The 21,361-nt window shown below is 43.4% G+C and overlaps 1 protein-coding gene across 13 annotated transcripts in view; it reads left to right on the top strand.

The window, feature by feature from the left end:
* Positions 1-21,361, top strand: part of ARVCF (ARVCF delta catenin family member) — a 770,059-nt gene that overhangs the window by 420,663 nt on the left and 328,035 nt on the right. For 2 of the 13 annotated variants that reach the window (XM_056532489.1, XM_056532477.1), the window contains exon 5: positions 4,425-4,502. The exons of the other annotated variants lie outside the window; for them this stretch is intronic. The gene's annotated coding sequence lies outside the window, so the exon portion shown is untranslated. The remainder of the gene's footprint in view (positions 1-4,424; positions 4,503-21,361) is intronic. 13 annotated transcript variants of the gene reach the window in all.

Below are 21,361 nucleotides of genomic sequence, written 5' to 3'. Positions count from 1 at the left end.
TTAAAAATGACTAAAACAAACAATTTATCTTTTTTATTTCAAAATAGCCAAGAAAAGGAAAACAAAAAAATCACTCAATGCCTGGGGGTTATGTAAAAATGGAAATGAAGGTATACCTATCTATTCTGATCCTAGCAGCTAAGGCTACTTTCACACTATGTGAAAGAAAGGCTCTGTTACAAACGGAAGTCAATGGCTCTTTTTTTTTTTTTTCACTTTTTTTTTCCATTAATGTCCGTTTTTGTAACAGAGCCTAATGGGAGGCATAGCGGGCACAGAGGATCCTGAATGGGATTCTTTGACATCCGTTATTGCTGCATTATTCCGCCGGAATAGCTGGAGAAAAAGACGTCGCAAGCACAAATTTTTCGCAGATTTTTCAGAGGCAGCAAAACTACCCCAAAACATAATTGGACCTCCACCATATTTCACTTTAGGTACTGTGTTCTTTTCTTTGTAGACCTCATTCAGTTTTTGTTAAACAGTAGAATGATGTGCTTTACCAAAAAGCTCTATCTTGGTCTCATCTGTCCACAAGACGTTTTCCCAGAAGGATTTTGGCTTACTCAAGTTCATTTTGGCAAAATGTAGTCTTGCTTTTTTTATGTCTCTGTGTCAGCAGTGGTGTCATGGGTCTCCTACCATAGCGTTTCATTTTATTTAAATGTCGACAGATAGTTTGCGCTGACACTGATGCTCCCTGAGCCTGCAGGACAGCTTGAATATCTTTGGAACTTGTATGGGGCTGCTTATCCACCATCCGTACTATCCTGCATTGACACCTTTCATCAATTTTCTCTTTCATCCATGCCCAGGGAGATTAGCTACAGGGCCATGGGTTGCAAACTTCTTGATAATGTTGCGCACTGTGGACAAAGGCAAATCTAGATCTCTGGAGATGGACTTGTAACCTTGAGATTGTTGATATTTTTCAACAATTTTGGTTCTCAAGTCCTCAGACAGTTCTCTTCTCCTATTTCTGTTGTCTATGTTTAGTGTGGCCCAAACAGACACACAATGCAATATTTTTCCACAATTTTGAAAGGGTGCCAATAATTTTGTCCAGCCCATTTTTGGAGTTTGGTGTGACATTATGTACAATTTGTTTGTTTTTTCTCCCTTTTTTGGTTTAGTTCCAATACACACAAAGGGAATAAAGATATGTATAGCAAAACATGTGTTACTGCAATCCTTTTCTGTGAGAAATACTCAATTTTCTTGAAAAATTTCAGGGGTGCCAACATGTGTGGTCATGACTGTGTATATATGCACACACACACACATATATATATATATATATATATATATATATATATATATTAATTTACTTTCCTCGCTACCCCCCACCCCCCAAGTGTCATAAAACGGGCTTATAAGTCACATCCCCGAAGCTCTACAACTCAGGGACGAGAACTCTGTGACACCAGTGGGGGAGTGTGAAAGGTAAATGTATGTTTTTTATTTATTTTTTCATTCATCCCCTTCCTTAGCATAATATAGGAACATAAATTCCTGAAATTCCTGCCCGAAAACCCTTTTTAATAAAACTTACTGGTTCCTAGAATTTGTAGCACACTTGTATTTTCACTAGTTATTGTTCCTCTTTACCCTTGGGTAGCAGTACCCGTAGACAGATGCACTTAGTAGTCATGGCTGTATGTATGATACTACAATCTAGTCTAACCCCTTAAGGACCGAGGGTTTTTGCGTTTTTGCATTTTCGTTTTTACTTCCTTGCCTTTACAAAATCATAACTCTTTCAATTTTGCACCTAAAAATCCATATGATGGCTTATTTTTTGCGCCACCAATTCTACTTTGTAATGACGTCAGTCATTTTGCCCAAAAATCTACAGCGAAACGGAAAAAAAATCATTGTGAGACAAAATTGAAAAAAACGCTGTTTTGTCATTTTTGGGGGCTTCCGTTTCTACGTAGTAAATTTTTTTCGGTAAAAATGACACCTTATCTTTATTCTGTAGGTCCATAAGATTAAAATGATATCCTACTTATATAGGTTTGATTTTGTCGTACTTCTGGAAAAAATCATAACTACATGCAGGAAAATTTATACGTTTAAAATTGTCATCTTCTGACCCCTATAACTTTTTTATTTTTCCCTGTATGGGGCGGAATGAGGGTTCATTTTTTGCGCCGTGATCTGAAGTTTTTAGCGGTACCATTTTTGCATTGATAGGACTTATTGATCGCTTTAAGTGATATAAAAAGTGACCAAAAATGCACTATTTTGGACTTTGGAATTTTTTTGCACGTACGCCATTGACCGTGCGGTTTAATTAACGATATATTTTTATAATTCGGACATTTCCGCATGCGGTGATACCATATATGTTTATTTTTATTTACACTCGGTTTTTTTTATGGGAAAAGGGGGGTGATTCAAACTTTTAATAAGAAAGGGGTTAAATGATCTTTGTTCACTTTTTTTTTGCAGTGTTATAGCTCCCATAGGGACCTATAACATTGCACACACTGATCTATTACATTGATCACTGGTTTCTCATAGGAAACCAGTGATCGATGATTCTGCCGCTTGACTGCTCATGCCTGGATCTCAGGCACTGAGCAATCATTCGGAGATCGGACAGCGAGGAGGTAGGTAGGGATCCTCCAGCTGTCCTGTAAGCTGTACGGGATGCCGCGATTTCACCGCGGCTATCCTGAACAGCTCCCTGAGCTAACCGGCATGCTTTCACTTTTACTTTAGACGCGGCGTTCAACTTTGAATGCCGCGTCTAAAGGGTTAATGGCGCGCGGCACGTATGGGCAGGGAAGGAGTACTCGCTAGGCTCACCCGCGCCCCTGTCCCTACTTGTCCACCTATCCTAAATGATAGGCCGGCAACTGGTCGACAATCCCTTCCTGAATAAGTGAGGGGAGTCAAATGTCAACACAATAAAATACAATCCTGTCAGTTGTCAAGAGCAACAGGGAAACAAGCAACTAACAAAGACAAACTAAACATACACACATAAAGTCAATGTCAGTCAAACCGAGTCTAGCCAGAAGTGGGAAGAGGTGCCGAATCGCTATAACAAAAGAGAAGTCAGATAGGAAGCCAGAAGTCAAGTTGCCGGGTATACAAGGGAATAAGGAAATGCTAGCTACTCAGGTAATGACCAGTTTCACAGGCATCTTCCCAGTGTCTGATGCCTGGTAATATAGGGAGATGCACATGTGGTCAATCAGTAACTAGCCACTCAGACAGCAGGGCGTAACCCGGCAACCTTGCATCAACACCTTGCCAGCACCTGTTAACCCTGCTGGTGCTGACAGCGCGCAATTAGCCATGGGTCCCTGCCGTTGTTAGAGGCCGGGCCCGACTCGCTATGACGCGGGGCCACGCCGTGGCCCCGCGTTATAGATCGGGAGCGGACACATGACGTACCGGTACGTCGTGTCCTTAAGGAGCTAAGTGATACTGTCTCTGAATTTTGGGAATGTCTGGATACTGTCATTTTGGCTAAATGATTTGTGTAATATTTGACAAGTCTGGGTCAAGCTTCCAGTTTATATTCTTAGCTACAGAGAATAAGTTGCTGAGCTGGTACTGCTTCAGTGAGACTTATGCCTGTGATTGACATGTTCTAAGAAATGGGAAACAATGAATTGAGTCAGTCAGTTGCCTAGGGACATTTAGTTATACTAAATTTTCAAACTATTTCAAGTCTTTTTTTTTCCATTTTAAAATATAACTAATTTTCAAAAATGAAACATATGTAACATATCCTAGTGACATGTCAAAGTTTTGAGCAGTGGGTGTCCAGGTGCTGAGACCTCCTGTGATCACAAACAAATGAGCAGAAGTTTCCTTGGCTATATTCGGCTTTACAGGTTAATAGTTGGTCAATCCTTGCCTGTCCAACAAGAGTAGTTCACAGCCAAAGCTGCACACCACGCATCTTAGATTTTCCGTCTCTTTGTTTCAGTAAATAGTGGGAGTCTCAGCACCTGAGTCCCCACCAATTAAAACTATGACTTGTCTACGGACATCGGGCAGAATAGTTTAAAAGCCAAACTATCTTCTTTGTTTAACAATAACACTTTGAGGCCCAAAATGCATCTGGGGAAGAGATTCATAATTTTTCAGCTGTAAAACCAAACATACCGCAACCTTAAATTCATGCGATAACAACATACTGTCATTGTTTGTACATGAAATCCCCTTTGTGACAGACACCAAATGTTGGAATAAAAATTTGTCCTCTCCAAAGAAATGCCAATTTACATAGTGTAGATGTATTAAAACTCTGCCACAGAACAATCTGATCTAGATGGGGGTAGTGATCTTCTTAAAGTGGGGGTCTTCTGAGGAGACTTGATGATATTTAAAATTAACTCTTAACATGTTTACTGATTTCACACTTTGCAGGTTTTATAATGATGTTTTCTTTTCTTTTAAAGAAAACTATAGTCAGGGAAGGAAGAGTTAAATCATCAGTGCAAAAAAAAGAAAAGAAGAGTTATGCCAGTCTATTCTAGGTAATGGTTATGTGTGAGAATGTCTCTGTGCTCCTATTTGTTGAGATCACAGTGTTTTCTTTTTAATTTAGCTTTCAGTGCATTCTACAATATGGCATCTATGTCCATTTAATGTTTCTGAAAATCCCGTTTGAAGAGCAGGTCATGCTGTCCCTCTTGTGTTAAAAGGAACCTCTTGTTACAGTAAAAAGTGCTGAAACTTTAGGCTTTATACTTTGGCATCTTGTACAACATTGCAAGAAAGTTACTAGATATATGGTTAGTTCAAAGCTTGCACCAGACATTCGTTTGCATACATTTTGGATAAACTTCCTTTTTTACTTCCTCTTAATTTTATTAATCTGTTCTGTCAGTGTATTGACTTAATCTGGGATAGGACATTTTGTCAAAGTATATTTTGCTAAGAAGATTTTTTGACATTGTATACAGTGCAACCTGATAGGAAGGTGTCAGTGTCTCTTTAAAGGGGTTATCCACCATAAGGTGATTTTAGTACGTACCTGGCAGGCAGTGATGGACGTGCTTAGGAAGGATCTGAGCTTGTCTTGTGGCTAAATGGCTATGTTGTGAGATTACCATAACACTGTGGCTAGCTGTTTGTGAACTAGTATTTCCTGTTTGACTTTTCTTTTTTTGACTACAAATCCCACAATTCCATCTTCCTCCCTCCCACACATCAGCCACCCCACCCATTGAGACATAAATGAGCTGCATCCATTCAAATCAGTGTGGTTTTCAATCAGGGTGCCTACAGCTGTTAATGGAGATAGTATAACAGTCCAGCTCACCTTACCCTGGAACTCCGCAAGAAACCGCAGTCAGCCAGGTGCCCAAACTTGAAGCAAAAGAAGAAATGATCCAGCGTAGTATAAATTCAACTTTATTCACGGCACGAGTAAAATCAGTACCACAATCCAGGCATATCAGACCCGTTTCAGGCGCATGACGAGGGGTGCTTTCTCCTGAAATGCGTCTGATATGCCTGGGTTGTTGTGCTGATTTTACTCGTGCCGTGAATAAAGTTGGATTTATACTATGCTGGATCATTTCTTCTTTTACTTCATGCCTACAGCTGTTGCATTAGTTGCAGATTGATCCCTCCACCCATTGAAGCAGACAGGCTCCCTGTCATCAGCTGACTAGTGAGTCAGGTCTCAGCCACATTGCAAGCTCGGAATAATCTGAGACAACAGTCATTTTGTATGCTGGTAAAAATAAATATTGGGGTAAAAATCACAGAAGAATTGTGAGAAAACCGTCACACACAGGTACAGATACTATATTATGAACTACACTAACTTCACAGCCCCTGTAGCATAGTCAAATAAAAAAAAAAAACCTGGAATACCCCTTTAATGATTCATAGCTTTGGCTAAATAGATTGAAGCACTTTTTTTTAGCACTTGAAGTCTTTGTCCAAGTGCATTGCAATAGTCAATAAAATCAATTTACCTCCTGCTGCGCCCCCATTATCCTGCTGCAGTCCCTGGTGTGCTCCTCTTTCTAGTTCACTGTGGTCAATAAGTCAAGTTGCGGCTTAGCGAATCACTGACCGAGTGGCAATGTGACGTGATGCTGGTGCTCAACATGTGATATTGCCATTCATCCAATCACTGGCCGTGGTGGGGCATTACTGCAGCCATTGATTAACTGAGTCACAGCGTGACATATTGGATATGAGGACTGTAGTGGGACAACAGAGACATCAAGTGAGCTGTGGAAGGTAAGGATTTAAAAAAAAAAAAAAAAATTCTTATAAAGGGCAGAATAAGAATGTTCCTGAAAAAAACACTATCCCTAAATACCAGGAATATAAAAAAAACTAATTTATTTCAATAACCAGCCCGCCCCCCCCCCCCCCCCCCTCTGTCTACAGGTTGGGTGTGGTTCTGCAGCTCAGTTCCATTGAAGTGGATGGAGCCAAGTTGTAATACCACACACAACCTGGGGACAGACGTGAAGCTGTTTTTAAAAGAAATTAGCTCTGCTTTTCTATTCCTGGATAACCTCTTTAATTTGAAGGAGTTGTTCCTGATTAGAAAAACTTGGCTGATATCTACCAAAAACAGCAAAACCCTATAAGTGGGTTTTTTCTTGTTGAAACCTATTAAAGTAAATGGGACTGAGGTACAATACCACATATAATTTCAACAGACCATTTATTAGAGAATAGGTGTTGCATATTTCAATAGCTGTGGGTGTCTGTAGAGGTTTTTATACATATTATGTACATAGAGATCAACAATTGCAGACAATTTTTTAACTTGGAAGGTACTTAGAAGGTAGAGCACGTCTAGTGTTTATTATTTGAGCCTCTTTTACTTTGACAGTTTTTCTATACACATGTTTATTCCCTTTGTGTGTATTGGAACTAAACTAAAAAAGGGAGGAAAAAAAGCAAATTGGACATAATGTCACACCAAACTCCAAAAATGGGCTGGACAAAATTATTGGCACGTCTCTGACGGCCCCGAACAGCCATAGCCTGCAGGGGTGAGGTGGCACCGGTGCCACCTCACGATCGCCCTGATTCGCCCTGGTTTACCAGCCGACCAATCAGGGCACCTGCTGCGGGTGTCAATCCCGCAATCCGCTCCGCCCCTCTTCCGGAGGACGTGAGCGGTGCGGGAATAAGACCCTGGGAGCTGGGGACCCCGATCCCCTGTGTCCCTGTTGGGATCGGGGCCCCAGGAGCGGCGGCGGCGGGACTGACCTGAAGCGGCGGCTTGGAGCTGAGTGACAGCCTCCTGCTGTTGCTTAGCACCAGCTCCCAGCATGCAAAAAGGGCATGCTGGGAACTGTAGTTATGCAACAGCAGGAAGCAGACAACCACGACTCCCAGCATTCCCTTATGGGCATGCTGGGACTTATAGTTTTGCAACAGCTGGAGGCACATTTTTTCTATGGAAAAGTGTACCTTCAGCTATTGTATAACTACAACTCCCAGCTTGCACAAACAGCTAAAGTGCATGCTGTCAGTTGTAGTGGTGCATCTGCTGGTTGCATAACTACAACTCCCAGCATGCCCGTTGGCTGTCGGTCACTGCTGATAGTTGTAGTTTTGCAACAGCTGAAGGAACACTGGTTGTGAAACTCAGAGTTTTTTTTTACCTAACTCAGTGTTTCACGACCGGTGTGCCTCCAGCTGTTGCAAACTACAACTCTCAGCAGTCACCGTACACCATGCACCGTACATGCTGGGAGTTGTAGTTTTGCAACAGCTGGAGGCACACTGGTTGTGAAACACTGAGTTAGGTCACAAACTCAGTGATACATAACCAGTGTGCCTATAGCTGTTGCAAAACTAAAACTCTCAGCATGTACAGTCTGTCAGCGCATGCTGGGAGTTGTAGTTTTGCAACAGCTGGATGTCCCCCCCCCATTGTGAACGTACAGGGTACACTCACATGGGCGGAGGTTTACAGTAAGTATCCGGCTGCAAGTTTGAGCTGCGGCAAATTTTCTGCCGCAGCTCAAACTGCCAGCGAGAAACTACTGTGAACCCCTGCCTGTGTGACTGTACCCTAAAAACACTACACTACACTAACACAAAATAAAATAAAAAGTAAAAACACTACATATACACAGCCCCCCTCCCCAATAAAAATGAAAAACGTCTGATACGCCACTGTTTCCAAAACGGAGCCTCCAGCTGTTGCAAAACAACTACTCCTAGTATTGCCAGATAGCCACTGACTGTCCAGGCATGCTGGGAGTTTTACAACAGCTGGAGGCACCCTATTTGGAAATCACTGGTGTAGAATTCCCTTATGTCCACCCCTATGCAAGTCCCTAATTTAGGCCTCAAATGCGCATGGCGCTCTCACTTTGGAGCCCTGTCGTATTTCAAGGCAACAGTTTAGGGTCACATATGGGGTATTGCCGTACTCGGGAGAAATAGTGTTAAAAATTTTCGGGGCTATTTTCTGCTTTTACCCTTTTTAAAAATGTAAAATTTTTGGGAAAACAAGCATTTTAGGTAAAATTTTTTTTTTTTTTTTTACATATGCAAAAGTCGTGAAACACCTGTGGGGTATAAAGGTTCACTTAACCCCTTGTTACGTTCCCCGAGGGGTCTAGTTTCCAAAATAGTATGCCATGTGTTTTTTGTTTTTTTTTGCTGTCCTGGCACCATAGGGGCTTCCTAAATGCGGCATGCCCCCAGAGCAAAATTTGCTTCCAAAAAGCCAAATGTGACTACTCCTCTTCTGAGACCTGTAGTGCGCCAGCAGAGCACTTTTCACCCCCATATGGGGTGTTTTCTGAATCGAGAGAAATTGGGCTTCAAATTTTGGGGGTATTTTCTGCTATTACCCTTTTAAAAAATGTAAAATATTTGAGAAAACAAGCATTTTAGGTAAAAAAAAAAAATTTTTACATTTGCAAAAGTCATGAAACACCTGTGGGGTATTAAGGCTCACTTAATTCCTTGTTATGTTCCCCAAGGGGTCTAGTTTCCAAAATGGTATGCCATGTGTTTATTTTTTTTGCTGTTCTGGCACCATAGGGGCTTCCTAAATGCAACATGCCCCCCAAAAACCGTTTCAGAAAAATGTTCTCTCCAAAATCCCCTTGTCGCTTCTTCCCTTCTGAGCCCTCTACTGCGCCCGCCGGACACTTTACATAGACATATGATGTATGTGCTTACTCGAGAGAAACTGGGCTACAAATACAAGTAAAATTTTTCTCCTTTTACCACTTGCAAAAATAAAAAAATTGGGTCTACAAGAACATGCGACTGTAAAAAATGAAGATTTTGAATTTTCTCCTTCACTTTGCTGCTATTCCTGTGAAACACCTGAAGGGTTAAAACACTGACTGAATGTCATTTTGAATACTTTGGGGGGGGGGGGTAGTAGTTTTTAAAATGGGGTCATTTATGGGGTATTTCTAATATGAAGACCCTTCAAATCCACTTCAAAACTGAACTGGTCCCTGAAAAATATCGAGTTTGAAAATTTTGTGAAAAATTGGAAAATTGCTGCTGAACTTTGAAGCCCTCTGATGTCTTCCAAAAGTAAAAACATGTCAATTTTATGATGCAAACATAAAGTAAACATATTGTATATGTGAATTTAAAAAAATGTATTCGTAATATACATTTTCCTTACAAGCAGAAAGCTTCAAAGTTAGAAAAATGCTACATTTTAAAATTTTTCATCAAATTTACGGATTTTTCACCAAGAAAGGATGCAAGTTACCACAAAAATTTACTACTATGTTAAAGTAGAATATGTCACGAAAAAACTATCTCGCAATCAGAATGATAACTAAAAGCATTCCAGAGTTATTAATGTTTAAAGTGACAGTGGTCAGATGTGAAAAAAACGCTCTGGTCCTTAAGGCCAAAATGGGCTTGGTCCTTAAGGGGTTAAACTCACCTGGGGCAAGTAACAGGTGTGGGCAATATAAAAAACACACCTGAAAGCAGATAAAAATGAGAGAAGATTACTAAGTCTTTGCATTGTGTGTCTGTGTGTGCCACAGTAAGCATGGACAACAGAAAGAGGAGAAGAGAACTATCTGAGGACTTGAAAGCCAAAATTGTGGAAAAATATCAACAATCTCAAGGTTACAAGTCCATCTCCAGATATCTAGATTTGCCTTTGTCCACAGTGCGGAACATTATCAAGAAGTTTGCAACCCATGACACTGTAGCTAATTTCCCTGGACGTGGATGGAAGAGAAAAATTGATGAAAGGTTTCAATGCAGGATAGTCCGGATGGTGGATAAGCAGCCCCAAACAAGTTCCAAAGATATTCAAGCTGTCCTCCAGGCTCCATGGAGCATCAGTGTCAGTGCGAACTATCCGTCGACATTTAAATGAAATGAAATGCTATGGCAGGAGACCCAGGAGGACCCCACTGCTGATACAGAGACATAAAAAAGCAAGACTACATTTTGCCAAAATGAACTTGAGTAAGCCAAAATCTTTCTGGGAAAACGTCTTGTGGACAGATGAGACCAAGATAGAGCTTTTTGGTAAAGCACATCATTCTACTGTTTACCGAAAATGGAATGAGGCCTACAAAGAAAAGAACACAGTTCCTACAGTGAAATATGGTGGAGGTTCAATTATGTTTTGGGGTTGTTTTGCTGCCTCTGGCACTGGGTGCCTTGAATGTGTGCAAGACATCATGAAATCTGAGAATTACCAATGGATTTTGGGTCGCACTGTACAGCCCAGTGTCAGAAAGCTGGGTTTGTGTCTGAGATCTTCGGTCTTCCAGCAGAACAATGACCCAAAACATTTATCAAAAAGCACCCAGAAATGGATGGCAACAAAGTGCTGGAGATTTCTGAAGTGGCCAGAAATGAGTCCAGATCAACTGGCTCCAGAAAGTTAAACAGATTTGTAAATTACTTCCATAATTTTTTTTTATCCTTTCAGTACTTATGAGCTGCTGAAGTTGAGCTGTTCTTTTCTGTCTACGTGCTCTCTAAGGACACCTGTCTCTGGTGTCCAGAGTAGTAAATCCCCATAGCAAACCTTTTCTACTCTGTGCAGTTCCCGGGACAAGCAGAAATGTCAGCAGAGACAGAAAAGAACAACTCAACTTCTGCAGCTGATAATTATTGGAAGGATTAGGATTTTTTAATAGAAGTAATGAACAATTTTTTTTACTTTCTGGAGCCAGTTGATATATAAAAAAAAAAAAAAAAAAGTTTTTTCCTGGAATACCCCTTTAAAATTGCTGTTGGGAAAAGGTGCCCTTCCAATAAGAGTGACCTGGAGAAGTTTGCAAATGAAGAGTGGTCCAACATTCCGGCTGAGAGGTGGCTATAGGAAGTGCCTGATTTCAGTTATTTTTTCCAGTGAGTTTGCAACCAAATATTAGGTTTAGGGTGCCAATAATTTTGTCCAGACCATTTTTGGAGTTTGGTGTGACATTATGTCCAATTAGCTTTTTTTTCTCCCTTTTTTGGTTTAGTTCCAATACACACAAAGGGAATAAACATGTGTATAGCAAAACATGTGTTACTGCAATCCTTTTCTTTGAGAAATACTTAATTTTCTTGAAAAATTTCAGGGGTGCCAACATTTACAGCCATGACTGTATATAATATAAGGCCATTTAACAGTCCCATAATGAATACACATCCTCTCCTTCTACATACATGAGTGAGGCTGTTGTATAGTTAGACTTGGAAACAGTGAACACTATTATAACATTTCCAATGTCTCCAGTCTGTTCTGTAACCCCATATTTTCTGAATTCACTGAGGCCCTCTGTTTACCCTATTTATATGCATGAAACTTCAACACAAATGTCAATGTTTTTCCCCTCTTCTTACTCCAGTATGGTGCTGCATTAAGGAGTACATTTGGCCCCATGGAGTCCTAGCACAATTAAAGCTGAGTGTGTTTTTCTGCTGATGCTGTTGTAACCTACAGTCCTCACTTGCATGCTGATTCTTATTCATTGGGAAGGTGAAAGAGAACAATGTTACTGACATTGAATACAAATACAATAAACATGCTTTAATGCAGCAAAATATTAAAGAATTGAAAGTGACTTTTTAACTTTATTTATAAAACGAATTTATTTGTATAACACATACACATATAAATTTCGCTTAAAAGGAGAGCACATGCTTAGTTAGTGACAACTATTTATATAGCTCCGACTGACAAGCCGTAGACTGTGACAATGGCCCTCATTTACTACATGTTTTGTCGGGTTTTGCGCCAGATTCTGTCGCATTGCGGCAGAAATTCTGTCTGCGCCAGATTGTGCACCAGAATGTGCGCCAGAATTGAAAAAACCCCGACTAACTCTCCATTTTGCTAAGAAAACCCGAAAAAGGTGCATGTCCGCCGAAAAGGGGCGTGTTCCCGACATTTTCACAAAAATCCAACATATTTACTAAGGTTTCCACATAAAAGGTGGTGGATTTGAGCTGAGGAAAACCAGACAGGTCAGAGCATGTGTAAAGAAAAAGAAAAAAAAAAAAAAAAAAGCAAAGTGTAATGAAAATGGAAAATGTAGGGAAACCTTAGTAAATACCGTGGAAAATAAATTGTAGGGAATTAAAACCCACAAAGAAACCAACACTCCAGTCTTAGTAAATAAGGGCCAATGTGTATAGACTGTCAAGGGGGCAGTCTTTACTGCCAAATTGTGAATGGGGTGTAAACCTGTTGTCCCTGTTGAGAAGTACGCAACATTGACCATCCAGTGGACAGTCTAGTCCACTGTTCTTTAACCAGTGTGCCACATCAGTAGGTGTAGGGGGGGGGGGGGGGGTAGTGCAAGCTACTTACATGGGGCGAATTACCTGCTGGGGTCTTATCTACAGGGGAGGAGCAAGCCACATACATGGGGTAAACTACCTACTGGGGTTCCTACCTACAGTGGACGGCAAGCTACCTACATGGGGCAAACTACCTTCAGGAGATCCTACCTACAGGGGGCATACTACCTGCAGATCCTACCTACAGGGGGCATACTACCTACAGGATGGGCAAACTATTCATAGGGAGCAAACTATATACAGGCAGGTCCTACCTACAGGGATTGACATGCTCTAAGAAATGGGAAACAATTAATTGAGTCAGTCAGCTGCCTATGGACATTTAGTTATACTAAACTTTCAAACTATTTCATGTCACTTGTACTTTACAGATGTGACTTTTCCAACAACCAAGATTGATGATGATAGCAACGTCTAAATACACAAAATTAGGATGGGCTTTAGGATCAGATCCATTGACCTCTCACAAATAACAAGAGCCCCATGAAATTCAAACTATATAATTTTGAATTAAAACTATCCATCTGAGAATGAGAAAGCAATATTTTCTTTGGCCTCATCAGTAAATGGGATTTTACAGTAACCCTTTGTGAGGTCAAGAGTTGTTATATACTTCTCAGTACTTAACCTCTCAATCAGCTCATTCAACCTGGGCATAGGGTAAGTTTTACATTTTGAAGTCTCATTAAGTTTTCTAAAATTGATATAAAATCTCCCAAGAAGCGCTTGGTTTTGGGATTAAGAGATTTTACATGCACCATTGGCAGCAGCGGCTGGCCCTCATGATCACCACTAATTGCAGGCTGCCCTTGGACTTGCCCCTGTTTTAAGGCTATGGACACCTTTAAAAAAAAAAAATGTATTATTGTTTTGTACTTATTATGGTATGAAACCAGTTGTCAAGGAGTACAAAAGGTCTTACCTATTCTGTTCTCCTGCACTTACATCCACACTCTGCACATCTCAGAAGTATACCTAGATGAGAGGGGATGGGAACCAATCATGATCATCATGAGCAGTTGGAATCACACTCCTACGCAATAGAGGCAGGCTGCCATTGCAACATTGCCAACATCCGGCAACTATTGGCCATTGCAGGTAGGCGTGTTTTCTGCCACATGCAATGATTGCGATTGGTACCTGCCCCTCTCGTTTTGCAAAATTTACTTTGGAGACGTGCAGAGGGCAGAGTTTGCACCAGGGAGCAGAACAGGTATGACCTTTTCTGCTCTCTGACAAACCCTTTAATCTGCTAAGGATTTCGCGCTGCAGATTTTATACTGCAGGTTTTATGGAGGTTTACTGCAGTGTGGATTTCAGTTATGCATTTATATTGCTTAAATTTGTTGCATAAAATCAGCTGTGTGAAATATGCAGTGGGTTAAGTATGTGTGAATGTAACCTTTCTGCAGCCCATGTGAGCTGTCCTCCAAGGTCTGTTTACTATAGAGGAAGTTGAGTTGTTCTTTTTTGTCTGACCACAGTGCTCTCTGCTGACACCTCTGTCCATGTCAGAAACTGTCCGGAGCAGAAGGGGTTTGCTATGGGGATTTGCTCCTACTCTGGACAGTTCCTGATACGGACAGAGGGGTCAGCAGAGAGCAGTGTGGTCAGACAGAAATGAACAACTCAACTTCCTCTGTAGTATACAGCAGCTGATAAGTACTGTAAGGATTAAGATTTTTATGTAGAAGTAATTTACAAATTTGTTTAACTTGCTGGAGCCAGTTTATATGAAAAAAATTGTTTTCCACCGGAGTACCCCTTTAACCATGAACTGGTAAAAATTGTTTATAGGTGATATAGTGGCCCCAGCTATTAATTAGTATGGGAGCTATTCATTAGTATGGGCAGATCATGTTCTATTAAAGGAGACCTCCGGGATAATAAAATTACTAAAAATTAAATCCTTCATCAAAAGTTATATAACTTTTAAATACAGTTACATAGCCTATCTTGAACTGTTCGTCTGTTCCAATGCTTTTCTCCTGCCGTCTGGATGTGCTGTAGATCCTTGCCAACTTTCATTTTTGACCACCATTCATTTCATTTGCGGCTGCCATCTTGTTGTCGAAGTCTCAGCTTACACGGCATGCTCCGGGACTGTTCTCTGCCTCCCATTAGAGATGAGCGAACTTACAGTAAATTCGATTCGTCACGAACTTCTCGGCTCGGCGGTTGCTGACTTTTCCTGCATAAATTAGTTCAGCTTTCCGGTGCTCCGGTGGGCTGGAAAAGGTGGATACAGTCCTAGGAAAGAGTCTCCTAGGACTGTATCCACCTTTTCCAGCCCACCGGAGCACCGGAAAGCTGTACTAATTTATGCAGGAAAAGTCATCAACTGCCGAGCCGAGAAGTTCGTGACGAATCGAATTTACTGTAAGTTCGCTCATCTCTACCTCCCATCCCTGAAATCAGCCACCCCAAACTGTTGAATAATAATTCTTGCTCAGCTGTCATTGGCTGAGCTCTGTTAGCGAACGGGGTCGCAGTGCCGCCACTGCGCAGCCTCAGAAAGCTCACTGCTGTTACCACACGCATGCACTGTGTAACAAACCAAGTTACGCAAGTTTAGCGATCCTACCCGGAGCTCTGCGGCTGCGCAATCACTACAACAGTGAAGAGGGGGGAAGGGAAGGATGTGTGTGTGATTGGGGGGATTTATTCTCTAATGCCTCCCAATACTTTACCTGGGCAGTAATCACAGAATAAATATGCATGAATTACAGCTTGTAAAGGCCTCCTTAAAATGCTATTTCTTTCAATAAACACTCATTTTGTCTCTGGCAAACATTGTGGCTGTCTACTTTTTTTCACTGCATTGCTCTGCATAAGCAAAGTATCAAACTGCAAGGTATTTATAATTTAAATATATATTTAAACTATGTTATAATTTAATTATGTATTTAAAATAGTTTTTAAATATTTACCGTATTTATTGGCGTATAACACGCACTTTTTAGGCTAAAATTTTTAGCCTAAAGTCTATGTGCGTGTTATATGCCGATAAGCCGCTGCAGTTCAATGATTTAAAGCGGGGGCTTTAAATCAATGAACTGCAGCGGCTTTGCAGGTGCAGAAACAGCCAGCGCTGCCGATTTCTCTGCCCCTGCCTGCCCTGGGGTCTAGAGCCCTGCTGCCGGCTCTTCTCTCCCCCTGGCTATCGGCGCCGCTGCCCGTTCTCTCCCCCTGACTATCGGTGCCGGCGCCCCATTGCCGGCACCGATAGCCAGGGGGAGAGAAGCGGCGCCGGCAATGGGGCAGCGGCGCCGACAGCCAGGGGGAGAGAAGGGGCAGCGGCACCCATTGCCGGTGCCGCTGCCCCGTTGCCTCCCCCCATCCCCGGTTGCATAATTACCTGTTGCCGGGGTCGGGTCCGCACTGCTTCAGGCCTCCGGTGTGCGGGCCTGCGTCGTTGCTATGCGCTCCGGTGTGCGTTCCCTGCGTCGTTGCTATATTTTAATTGTTCAATGTCGTACAAAATATCTGTAATATTGGAAGCACATGGCTTTTTGTCTCTCAATCCACTAATGTCTCCATTTACGTCTACTTGGTCAGACGTCTGAGTCAGCCTTTATTGTCCTGGCACCACAGTCAACACCCCTCCTCCCACTATGAACCTTATTGACTTAGATTTTATCTCATCCAGCACAACACTTATTTTCAAAGGGAAGGGGTGACTTAAAAAAACCTGTAGGCTACCCTTTTTAGCAAAAAAAATAAGTAATATATAGCATAAATAATCCAATACAATAGTGAGCATGCCCCATTAGTCCAACCTTACATATGTTTACCATACGTTAGTTATTACCCCATGTCCCTGTGATATTTGTAAAAAAAATAAATTATCCAGTATATTTGAATGGGAAAGTTTTCAATCATATTTTGTCTCAATTTATAGAGAGGATGTTCGGATAACGTTCATAGCTCTCCAAATAGACCTCATTCTTGTCATTATTCAAGTCTGTTAGTAGTCATGTTAAAAAAAGCAAAAAAAAATATTACTAGGTTGCTATAGGCAACTCAGCAACTTTTCCTCTTGGCATTTTTTAATAAATCTCAACAACGGTCTATGTAACATGAAATAAGCGGATTGGTTGCTAATGGCAACTCATCAACTTTGCCTGAGGACATGTTTTAATAAATGTCCCCAATTATGTCTTAGGGGGACTTTGCTGTGGAACTATACATTTTCCCCAATTTCTTTGTCTCACCTATTGGAAGTTGTGTCATAAGATAGATATTACTGTATCATACTTTGAGAGAAATAATGAAATAGCTCATTACATACAGTAAAAACCTAAAATATTATGTTTTTTATAATTGTATGGATATATTTTAATTTTTGTAACCTATATTTTTCTTATAATTAGTATGCCTTCTTGTATAGTGAAGGGATGTCCCTAGTTCGTGGCGAAAAGGCGATCCTTCGGTATCTCTACATAGATTTCTAGAGATGAGCGAAGTAAATTCGATTCGTCACGAACTTCTCGGCTCGGCAGTTGATGACTTATCCTGCATAAATTAGTTCAGCTTTCAGGTTCTCCGGTGAGCTGGAAAAGGTGGATACAGTCCTAGGAAAGATTCTCCTAGGACTGTATCCACCTTTTCCAGCCTACGGGAGCACCTGAAAGCGGAACTAATTTACGCAGGATAAGTCATCAACTGCCGAGCCGAGAAGTTCGTAATGAATCGAATTTGCTGTAAGTTCGCTCATCTCTATAGATTTCCAAAGGATATTGACAGAATACGTATCTGGTTACAACAAACTGGTCAATTTGTCAATAACCTTGAGGAAATGGTACAACAGGTGTATAAAGGAAAGGCACATGACAGTTTCCGCATTTGTTCACTTAATTTTGAACATTCCTGCTATAAATACATGGAGGATAGAAGAACACTTTGAAAGGAAGCAGTTTCAACTATTTTTCAACATCAAGCTTCAACTTCAGCCCAGGAATGTCAAGCCTTGCCTACTACACCTTCTATAGTAAGTGTAACAACTGTCTCCTCAACTATTATGTGTACACCTACAACTACAGTGGTGACATATGTCATATCTAGCACACAGTCTGCAACTATAACAGTAGACATCTACAAGTTCTGTTACAGACATAGATACCTCAATTTCTTCTTATATAATACCATCTTCCGAAAATGGAACAATGGAGCATGCTCCTGGAAAAAAAAGGGAAAAAAAAGCATCTATCAACTACCTCCGCTGAACAAATAATGGAACAATCTTTGTCTTAGGGACTACATGTTGTAGAACAAGAGGTTGAAATAATGATGTTGCCTATTGTTACGCCGAGCGCTCCGGGTCCCCGTTCCTCCCCGGAGCGCTCGCCTCATCCTCGTTGCTGCAGCGCCCCGGTCAGATCCACTGACCGGGTGCGCTGCGGTACCGCCTCCAGCCGGGATGCGATTCGCGATGCGGGTGGCGCCCGCTCGCGATGCGCACCCCGGTCCCCGTACCTGACTCGCTCTCCGTCGGTCCTGTCCCGGCGCGCGCGGCCCCGCTCCCTAGGGCGCGCGCGCGCCGGGTCTCTGCGATTTAAAGGGCCAGTGCACCAATGATGGTGCCTGGCCCAATCTTCCCAATTACCTTGATTAGTTTCCACCTGTGCACTCCCTACTTATACCTCACTTCCCTTGCACTCCCTTGCCGGATCTTGTTGCACTTGTGCCTAGTGAAAGCGTTCCCTTGTTTGTTCCTAGCCCGTGTTCCAGACCTCCTGCCGTTGCCCCTGACTACGATCCTTGCTGCCTGCCCCGACCTTCTGCTACGTCCGACCTTGCTTCTGTCTACTCCCTTGTACCGCGCCTATCTTCAGCAGTCAGAGAGGTTGAGCCGTTGCTAGTGGATACGACCTGGTCACTACCGCCGCAGCAAGACCATCCCGCTTTGCGGCGGGCTCTGGTGAAAACCAGTAGTGACTTAGAACCGGTCCACTAGCACGGTCCACGCCAATCCCTCTCTGGCACAGAGGATCCACTACCTGCCAGCCGGCATCGTGACAGTAGATCCGGCCATGGATCCCGCTGAAGATCCTACACTGGTCGCCCAGCTAGCCCTAAAGATCGCCCAACGAGATCACCAGCTGACCTCCGTGACACTGCATCTTCAGTCACAGATACAGCAGCTGCAGCCGCAGATACAGCAACTTCAGTCACAGCTACAGCTGCAACAACCATCTCCTCCGCCGGCTCCTGCAACTCCTCCGCAGCAACCGGCCGCTCCTAACCCCTGCTTGTCCCTGCCGGACAAATTTGATGGGGACCGCAATGATCCTGCCACAGCCACAGTCCAGTCCTTCTTCGCTGAGGTCCGTGGTGTCTTCGAGGAGCCTTCCCGAGCTTCTTCTGCCGAGACTGCCCTGCTGAACCTGGCCCAGGGTGTTTCTTCCGTTGGCGAGTACGCCATTCAGTTCCGTGCTCTTGCTTCCGAGTTGTCCTGGAATAGTGAGGTTCTCTGCGCGACCTTTAAAAAAGGCCTATCCAGCAACATTAAAGATGTTCTGGCCGCACGAGAGACTCCTGCTAACCTACATGAACTCATTCATCTTGCCACTCGCATTGACATGCGTTCTTCCGGATGGCGTCTGGAGCTCCGCCTGGATATGGACTTTGTTCGCACGAGGCGTTTTTTCTCCCCGGCTCCTCTCTCCTCTGGTCCTCTGCAATCCGTTCCTGTGCTTCCCGCCGCGGAGGCTATGCAAGTTGACCGGTCTCGCTTGACACCTCAAGAGAGGACACGACGCCGCATGGAGAATCTTTGCCTGTACTATGCCGGTACCGAACACTTCCTGAAGGATTGTCCTATCCGTCCTCCCCGCCTGGAAAGACGTACGCTGACTCCGCACAAAGGTGACACAGTTCTTGATGTCAACTCTGCTTCTCCACGCCTTACTGTGCCTGTGCGGATATCTGCCTCTACCTTCTCCTTCTCTACTATGGTCTTCTTGGATTCCGGATCTGCAGGAAAATTTTTTTTGGCCTCTCTTATCAACAGGTTCTACGTCCCTGTGACCAGTCTCGCCAGACCCCTCTACATCTATTGTGTTAACAATGAAAGATTGGACTGTCTCGTGCGTTTCCGCACGGAACCCCTCCTAATGTGCATCGGACCTCATCACGGAAAAATTGAGTTTTTTTTCCTCAGGTTCTTTGGCCCCAAGAAGAGGGGGAGACCCAAGGGGGGGGTACTGTTACGCCGAGCGCTCCGGGTCCCCGTTCCTCCCCGGAGCGCTCGCCTCATCCTCGTTGCTGCAGCGCCCCGGTCAGATCCACTGACCGGGTGCGCTGCGGTACCGCCTCCAGCCGGGATGCGATTCGCGATGCGGGTGGCGCCCGCTCGCGATGCGCACCCCGGTCCCCGTACCTGACTCGCTCTCCGTCGGTCCTGTCCCGGCGCGCGCGGCCCCGCTCCCTAGGGCGCGCGCGCGCTGGGTCTCTGCGATTTAAAGGGCCAGTGCACCAATGATGGTGCCTGGCCCAATCTTCCCAATTACCTTGATTAGTTTCCACCTGTGCACTCCCTACTTATACCTCACTTCCCTTGCACTCCCTTGCCGGATCTTGTTGCACTTGTGCCTAGTGAAAGCGTTCCCTTGTTTGTTCCTAGCCCGTGTTCCAGACCTCCTGCCGTTGCCCCTGACTACGATCCTTGCTGCCTGCCCCGACCTTCTGCTACGTCCGACCTTGCTTCTGTCTACTCCCTTGTACCGCGCCTATCTTCAGCAGTCAGAGAGGTTGAGCCGTTGCTAGTGGATACGACCTGGTCACTACCGCCGCAGCAAGACCATCCCGCTTTGCGGCGGGCTCTGGTGAAAACCAGTAGTGACTTAGAACCGGTCCACTAGCACGGTCCACGCCAATCCCTCTCTGGCACAGAGGATCCACTACCTGCCAGCCGGCATCGTGACACCTATCACTGTTCCTCTGAGAAAACCTACCTCTGATTCATCTACTGCGGGTACTACACTATCAGCAGAGTCTTCAAGCAGGAATAAACTACACAGTAGTTCACGTTTATGAGAATTTGCAACTAATAAATCACCTTTTGTGTTCTTAAAAGCAAAAGAACACTGTCACACTCTAACCAAGAAACAACTATGTCGTCGCAGAATCATTTTGAAAGAACTATCACAACCTGATAATTCAACTTCACACCGTAGCTGAAGTGCAGAGGTTGCATCAGGTAGTGATAGCACTACTTTGATTACTGAGGTTCTACCTGCGGCACCTATTAAAACAACACATGATGCACAACATACTTAACAGCATCAAGAAACAGAGGAATTCATTTCAGTTGTTGAAGCGCCAGAACAGTCTCAGTTTACATTACAGGCTTTGTGTAACGGAGCTGGATGTGGATCCTCTAACCTGTGTGGCTGATGACACGGACTGTATCGGGGAGCGGAGTCTAAGGTGCCGCTGGTCTTCACCAGAGCCTGTCGCAAGGCAGGATGGGCTTGCTGCATCAGGCGACGCCCAGGTCTCTACCCCCAACACGGCTCGACCACACAGGTAGCTGGGCAAGGCGAGGTACCAGAGGATAAGGCTGTAGCGTAGTCAACGTAGCAGAAGGGAGAAGGGAGAT

This window comes from Hyla sarda, chromosome 1 (genome assembly GCF_029499605.1).
Source record: "Hyla sarda isolate aHylSar1 chromosome 1, aHylSar1.hap1, whole genome shotgun sequence".
NCBI classification, from domain to species: domain Eukaryota; kingdom Metazoa; phylum Chordata; class Amphibia; order Anura; family Hylidae; genus Hyla; species Hyla sarda.
This window is presented reverse-complemented; position numbering and strand designations above follow the sequence as displayed.